The 8,067-nt window shown below is 44.3% G+C and overlaps 1 pseudogene; it reads right to left on the reverse strand.

Moving 5' to 3' along the window:
- Positions 1-2,595, reverse strand: LOC148033582 (delta(7)-sterol-C5(6)-desaturase pseudogene; annotated as a pseudogene).
- Between the last annotated feature and the right edge of the window lie 5,472 nt (positions 2,596-8,067).

Genomic DNA, 8,067 nt, shown 5'->3' on the forward strand with positions numbered 1-8,067 from the left:
AAGATACCCATAGCCACTGTTTGTCTCATATCAGGAGCAACAAAAATTGACCAAAGAACCATCCACATAAGCATGGCTGCCATAAATGCATACGAGATTTTTACTGCTTCAGGAAGTTCCCATAATTATGCTTGTATGTTGTATGGAGGATGGTATGATAGCCTGCACCCATGATTGGCCAAATTTTTCCATGGATACAGTCATGAATATTGGTGGTCCAGACAGTCTCCAGAAATTTGAGAGCAACATGAGTTATAAAGTGGGTCGGTATAAACAGAATTGCTATCACATGTGGACAGACCTATAGAATCCCATCCATTGGGTGAAATGCCAACCCTGTAAACTGCGATAGAGTGTTCTCTTTGTTGTAAATATGGTGTGTTGCATGTAGTCATTTGTAGAGGGGTCTGCAATCATGTAAACTTCTTTGCATCCAATAAATGCCAAACTCTACTACCACAAGGTAAACTATCGACCATGCTATGTAGAGAAGCAATCCAACATGGTTGATATTTGGATAACACTTAGTCCAGCCTTGTTCAATCATGTATTCTGAAGCTGTAGGCAAGGAAACATATAAAGGCATAGCCTGGAAATACACATGTTTTTTCCAATAGTAGATGTATCATCACCAAAGACCGCCTGCTCCATTGCATTAATGCTGTTCTGCATTCTCTGGGACAGATTAGCCTTCACATCTTATGCTACACTATTGAAGGAGGTGATGGAGACCTTCACTCGCTTTCATCCCTTTTCTGTAAAGCCAGCAAAAGCCATTTCCCGTCATGATCAAAATTCGGAGTGCATCAGCGTGAAGCCTGTCAAGTGATATGCTTGCTGAATAGCAGGATGTTAATGCTGCCGTAAGCATTAAAGAACACTTTTGTCATGATGGTGAAGGCCTGTTATAGTCGTCAGATTCAGATAAGCGAGGGACCACCAAGATTCAGGATAAGTAGGACCAGGGCATTGAGCCATGGCAGCTCAGACTGAAAGTGCACATGATGCAATTGCAATTATGAGAAAGAGGGATAGGGACAGGAAGTAGCCACTTGCGGTATTCCTCCGGGGAGCATAACCATCGATGCATCCTCAATTAGTTGACAGTGTCTATCTTCATCTCTGTCGCCAGTAATCGTTTCTGCTTCCTCCAAGTTTTCCTCCGCTTCTTTAACTACATCAGCCTCATCCTGGACTAGAACCAGAAAGAATAGCGTTTCAACCCTCTTCTCCCATCAACGCTCAGAAGTTTCGCATGAATTGCACAGAGATTGGTGTCCTGTTTCGAAATTGAAAAGCATGAACGGCCTTTGAGGAGGGAGACGAAGGTGCAACTGTTTGGCTGGACATGTTCCTGCTGCACTCGATGACAGAGGTGAAAAGCGAGGTGTTTTGGGCGGCAAGGTGCAAGCTAATGGAGGAGATCCTGAGCCGTAGGGAAGAGAAGGAATCGGGCAAGAACGGAAGCGCAGAGAACACGCTTGCAACAATCAACAATTAGTATCTCAATTTCCCCCATAGGCATCCCACAGGCGGTCTGTTCCATTCAATTTAGTCCCATAAGCTTCCCGTATGAGTTGACGCCCTGCTATCTCTGGGTATTTACCCTAATCACTCAGGAAGAAGAGTAGCCTCCATGATTGCCCTTTCACCTTCAAAGCTTTCTTCACCATGGCATAGCCTGACTGCATCTATCAAATCGTCCTGTTTGTCTTCTTCACATCGTCTTCACTCACATGCCAAAGCATTACATTTCCTTGACAATCGGATATAGAGGCTGCCATCCAAGAACTTGTAGGGACCTCAATGCCTGATACTTTTGTTCCAGGCTGGCGAGATCATGATGTGATGAGAAAAGCTGTTCAGCAAAGGCCTTGTCTTTTGCAGAAAGGGGATGGAATCCTCATCAGCAGCAGAGATCGCGAAGAGGCAGAGGAAGGCGAGTTGCAGAAATATTCTAGCTGCATCGAAAATATCATTCCGTCCAGAATTAGAGGAAGTTCGAATGTCTTTTCTCCTCAGTGCCTGTGGCTACTTCCTTCCTCTCGATTCCAAGAACTCTCCTCCTTTCCATGTATCCTCCTCTCTGATCTTCGAACGCGTGAAGACCAGTCTTTTTCCCCCCCTTTCGCCATTCGAATTCTCTTTTCCCCAATTAGTCTCCTTTTTCCCTTCCTTTTCGTGACTTCCTCCGCTTTTTCTCTCCTTTCTCCCCCAATTAGCATCTTCACACCAGCTCGACTCTTGAATGTTTCTCCTACATGCTGAGCCTTTTATGGTTACCCCAGTTTCAGCAGAACCCCATCCTTGGGCGGTTGATCCAGAGGTGGGCAGAAATGCTCGTACAGCACCACTGTATGCAGAAGCATGATCCACTCGTCGCATTGCAGTTGTGGCTCTTGCAATATCTGAAAATACAGCTAAGGCATTCTTAACAGTCAACCATACGAGTTCACACTCCCCACCAAAACGGAGAACAAATATACTAATATCTGCGTCTCTCGGAAGGTCAAAGAGACCAACAACTAGCCTCGGATCCATATCCAGCACCGGATTAAAGACAGAAGCCTGTTGTTCCATATCTTTGGCGCCCATGTAAACAACACATTGTAACCCAAAACAAGCACACACTGTAACAGTGATAACTCCATGCTTCTCATAGCACATTTCAATGCTTAGCCTCCTTCTTTCCAACTCCTGGATGTGGTTATCATTAGGTATTTTTGATGTAGCTGGAGAAGGAGAAGACAAAGTCCTAACATGTTCACCAGCATCAGTTGTGCTTTCCATTCAACCTTGCTCAACATAGGCTGAAAGCATCTCATCATATTCGCCACTTTTGTCTCCAACTCCTCCCCACTATACTTATACGCATAAAATAAATGTTATCACAACAACTAAGTATGTACAAAGTACCAAATCCCATGCACAACTTTTGGGTGGTTTACACACTTCGAATGCGCAGCAGTACGACACCGCATTTGCAAACTGACAAGTCAGTGACATAAATGCACAACAGTCGCCCTGGCATATCATGAGTGGAGATCGATATCTCAACACTCCCCCTCGAGCTCAATCCCAATTCCTGCACACCAAGCAGGTCTCTGAACTTGCGTAGCTTCTCTGCGCCCAATGCCTTCGTGAATATGTCAGCTACCTGATCCTCTGTGCTGACATAAACTAGATCAATAAGACCTAGTAAAACCCTCTCCCACACATAGTGATAATGCACCTCAATATGCTTTGTTCTAGCATAAGGCAAATAAAAAAGGAAAAAGAGAAAGAGAACCAAAATCTATTGTTAGTCGTAACATATACAAAATGATAAATGATGATGGTCTTGATGTCCAAGATTACGACACGTATCTTAATCAGCGTGTCTTGTGTCCTTGCTCTCAATGTAAGCTGGCAATTAGACAAAAGCGTCGCTTGTCTATAGAACACGTATGATACTTTGGCGAGTTCCAATCAGAGATAATTGATATGGCAATCTTATACTTTGAGTGAATGGTAAGAAAAGTGTGTATCAATCATGCCTTACATTCACAAACTAATTCAATATCATATTAAAAAAATAGATGTGCCCATAAAATTTATACATGGAGGTGACACCTCATCGCAAGGAGGAATGCACTTATTGTGGCCAACTAGAAGAGTTTGTGTCCGAGACATGCGATGGATGGAGTGCCTGAGCCAATCCACAACCACTTGGAAGGCATGACTCAGTCTACACCCTTGATACTAGAGGAGATAGTCAGCCTTTTGGACCTTCCTCCAATTTTGGATCCTAAGATGGAGGCAATAATCGATGCATTGATGCCCATGGATGTCAAGTAATCTCATCTGCTAAGAGAGGAAGCGTCCACACCATTAGATGATGGGTGCCAAGTATCTCGCCTGAAGATGCTACTTGTGCTCCTAAGTGTGAAGAAAAAATATGGGTGGAGCAATGCAAGTGTGATTGATTTGTTTGGGTACATTCTACCTATGCTTCGTTGATATTTTTGACTCCATTATAGCAAACATTTGTGCTTTTTCAAGGTTTTTTATGATTTTTCTTTCAGGTTGCTAAAGTATCATATATTATCACATGGAAATACAATGCCTAAGTCTCGTTGATGTGCCACATATTTTACAAAAGCTTGGTATGGACTACAATAGCATCCATGCATGTGTTAATGATTAGATGTTGTTTCAAGGAGACTATGATACTATGGATACATGTACAAAGTGCGTTACTCACAGGTATCAACAGGACTTGCAAGGGTAAACTATCCCTCAAAAAGTTCTTATATATCACATGTTTTGTAGCTCGGGCATGGCGAGCTTGACAATGTGGCATACGTAGAATAGATATACATATGGAGCCCAACGAATATCAATGGATTCTTACACATGGAGCCACATCGACTTTACCTTTTCAGACTTTGCACAAGAGCCAATGAATCTTTGGCTTGGTCTTGCTATGGATGGCATAAACCCATTTGATCTCTGCTCAACTTCTTATAGTGTGTGGCATGTAGTCATTGTTAACTACAACATCAGGCCATGGCTTTTGATCCTTAGCTTTCTCATTCTTGGGTGCTACAAAGTCAAGAATATGGATGCCTATCTCCGTCCATTAGTTGATGAGCTCAAGATTTTGTGGGAGGAGTGGGTCACCGTGGAAGATACGATCAAGTGCGATGGTTGACGGTCCGCCAATATACGAGCCATTCTCATGTGGACCATGCATGACTTTTCAAGATTCAGAGAGTGGTCATGCCATTAGGCTTCCATTCTCATTGGTGATATCTAACATAGATCGTTCAAGTTTGTGTTGAATAAATAGGGGTGTTGTGATAGGTTTGGTTATCTCAGGTTATCATGCATGTCTGTGTGGGCCACAGTTAGACTCCTGAAGGTCATGAACCATGAAGAAGATGGTATATAAAGGACATGTCACTTTCTTGAAGGAGGGTCATAAACTGAGGCAAGGTTTTCTTAGAGGACCTCCAGCATGAATGAATGCCCAAAGCTAGTACAAGTTGAAAATGGTCCACGTGGAGTCACATTCAAATGGAATGTGGCGGTTCTCGATTTTCTACAAGTTGTCATATTGGACCCACTTAGAGATCAACCACTTGTTGGATCCCATGCATATTTTCAGAAATGTGGGTAGCTTATTATGAGACCACATCACAGGAAAGAGAGACACTACAGGGGCACAAATGGATTTGAAGGAGGTAGGCAACAAGATAGAGATGCTTTGGCCACCACAGTCATTGGCCATAGTCAAGAAACACTGATGGTTGCTTGCAACTACCTCACGCTCCTAGGGTTATGTCCACTAAAGAAGAGTGCATTGTGAAGAAAATTATCAGGTCTATCCACATCCCAACGAAGGATATGATGCGTTCCCTTAGATTTACTTTTTCTAAAGACAACCAACTATCATGACTAAGATCCCATGATTGGCATGAGATATGCCACATTTTTACTAGCCTCAATTATAAGTGGTTTGCATATTTTGATATTTAGCATCTAGTCAGTGTTCGTAATGCTTCTTCATCTATGGCAGTTTGTACTATCGATTGTGACATAGGGTGCCTCATTATAGAAATACATGAGACAATTTATAGGTTATCAAATTTAGTGCAATGGATCACATAAAAGGAGATTAAGGCATCCTATATTGAATCTGCAAGGCAGAGAGGAGTGGACATGATCTCTCTTGTTTAGAAGTACATGCCCACCATCATGTTCATGATACAAAGCCACCTCCTGGTTCATTTTGTAGAAGATGAAGTGGAGATTGCGAGACCCACCCATACGGATGGATGTTCTTCTTGGAGTGCTTCATGAAAACCGGTTACATGGAGCTTTGATCGCACCTTCTCATGAAGGGGTGGAGGTCTCTATTGTGAGGAGTGGGAATTCTTCGACAAAATATATGTTAGCTATATATAGTCTGTCTATATATAGCGCCTCTGTTAGCTATGTATAGTCTGTCTATATATAGCGCCCCAGGTCCCCTCTATATATTCCTATCATGTGTGCTCAGTTGATGCACTTTTGGGGTTCCACTTTCGGTGTCTCATGTCTCTCTTCTCCTCTCTCTTCCTTCATTCCTCATCTCCCTCACGCATTGTTCAACATGATATTAGAGAAGGCATAGGTTGGTAGCTGAGAGTATCTTGCCTTGTTCTACTTGCCCCATCGGCCATGGTAACCTAGCCCCCTCTGTCTCTCCCATTATGTTCGTCGCCAGGAGGCTTCTCTTCCTCCACCGTCACCAGCATAAGGCAAGAACTCCCAGTCGGGCCCCCGCTCCCTCTGCAAAATGACCTTGCCCCCGCTCCTTCTCAATGACCTTGCCCCCTCCCTGTAGCGACCTGACCGTTGTTGCCAGACGTCCAACCTTTGCAACGTCTAGCCTCTCCGAAATGAGGCTTGCATGTAGAAATGCAAACACGGCAAGGTTTTCCTCCCGACGCAGCAGAGGAGAGGAAAGGGGATTTCTCACTGCAACTGAGACCACATCGTGGGAGCCTAACTCCACTCGATGAAGAGCAGGGTTGTCCTCCTGACGCAGTAGAGGAGAGGAAATGGGATTTCCCACTGTGGCTGAGACCACATCATGGGAGCCTAACTCCGCTCGGTCGGGAGCAGCTGACTACAGCACAGCTATGCGTCCAAGGATTTATATGAAAAGGGGGGGCGCTCCCTTCCCAAACAAAATGGGGCCATCCCCCATGCCCATCCACACATCAGTGCAAGAACAACAGAGATTATAGATTGACATAGAGCTCATCACATCTGAAAAGGGGGGCGCTCCCTTCCTAAACAGAACGGGGCCATCTCCCAGGCCCATCCACACATCAATGCAATAATAGTAGAGATTATAGTTTGACATGCCGCTCATCACATCATAGCCATGATACAACAGAGCGTGAGAGGGATGGTTATCATGGTGAAAATTCTCGAATTGAACGAGACTCGGAATGGGATAGTGATAGAGACTTCAGGTCTAGGGAAAGGGAAAAGCTTCTTGGGTTTGCATCAGATGACCGGGAAAGGGAAAGAGAGCATCTGGAGAATGGAATGCTCCGCCTTCCAGTCATTGGAGCCACAGGATTCACAAGAAAATATGGGACTCACAGGAAAATATGATTTTGATTCCAAGCTAAAGCGGTCACAATCCATGGGACTAGCACACAGGATTTCTGAGAGTGGCATAAGAAAAGTTAATGAGGGGTTGCCATTAGCTTCAAGCATTCAAAAAGATGCTTTTGAGAGAAATTTTCCTTCCCCTGGAGCCGAGGAGAAATTAGGGGCTCTCTTGTCAAGTCCAGGCAATGATGCTATATCAAGCCCACGTCCTCTCTGGCAGGGGCCTTCATTTGCAGAGCCTGGCCCCCCAGGCCCATCCACACATCAGTGCAAGAACAGCAGAGATTATCTCACTTTGCCACACGGGGCGATGCATGTAGAGCACCTCCTGTACGGATTTGGCAGTATGCGGTGTCAAATATTAGAGTTTCTTGGAAGTCAGTGGGGCTGAGCAGTTAGGATTTTCTCCTTCATGGAATGATGCCAATGCGTACAAGGTTTTGGGACCTCTGTTGAAAGGAAAAGGCCACTTTAGTGGCACAAAGCCATCTCACAGTGGAACCACGTCCTACTATGGAATGATTGTTAGGCCTTTGAGTTTTTCGTGTACTCGCTCACATGATTGTCTTGGAGTAATGGCATTGATATTTGGTATCATCGATAGGCCCATATGTGAAGCTCAAGGCGGTACCTCATCTTACAACCAATGAGTAGGCTCACCGTCACATGTTGTATCATTTTTGCTTGCAGCACTAGAGATGATGGGACTGTTTGCAAGGACAATATTTCTACTGATATTATTTACACCTGCAATGTTAAGTGCTCCTTTTGTGAATGCTTTTGGAGATAGCTTTCGGCAGTCTTAGATGCAGCTTGTGCAGCATACTCTAGAGTTTGCAGGTGCGGCATTCATCAAATGGGGGCAGTGGGCGGCAACTAGACCAGATCTCTTTCCACGGGATTTGTGTGTTTGCC

Source organism: Lygodium microphyllum, chromosome 7 (assembly GCF_053477565.2).
Source record: "Lygodium microphyllum isolate KBCC chromosome 7, Lygodium_microphyllum_v1.1.10, whole genome shotgun sequence".
Classification (NCBI taxonomy): Eukaryota; Viridiplantae; Streptophyta; class Polypodiopsida; order Schizaeales; family Lygodiaceae; genus Lygodium; species Lygodium microphyllum.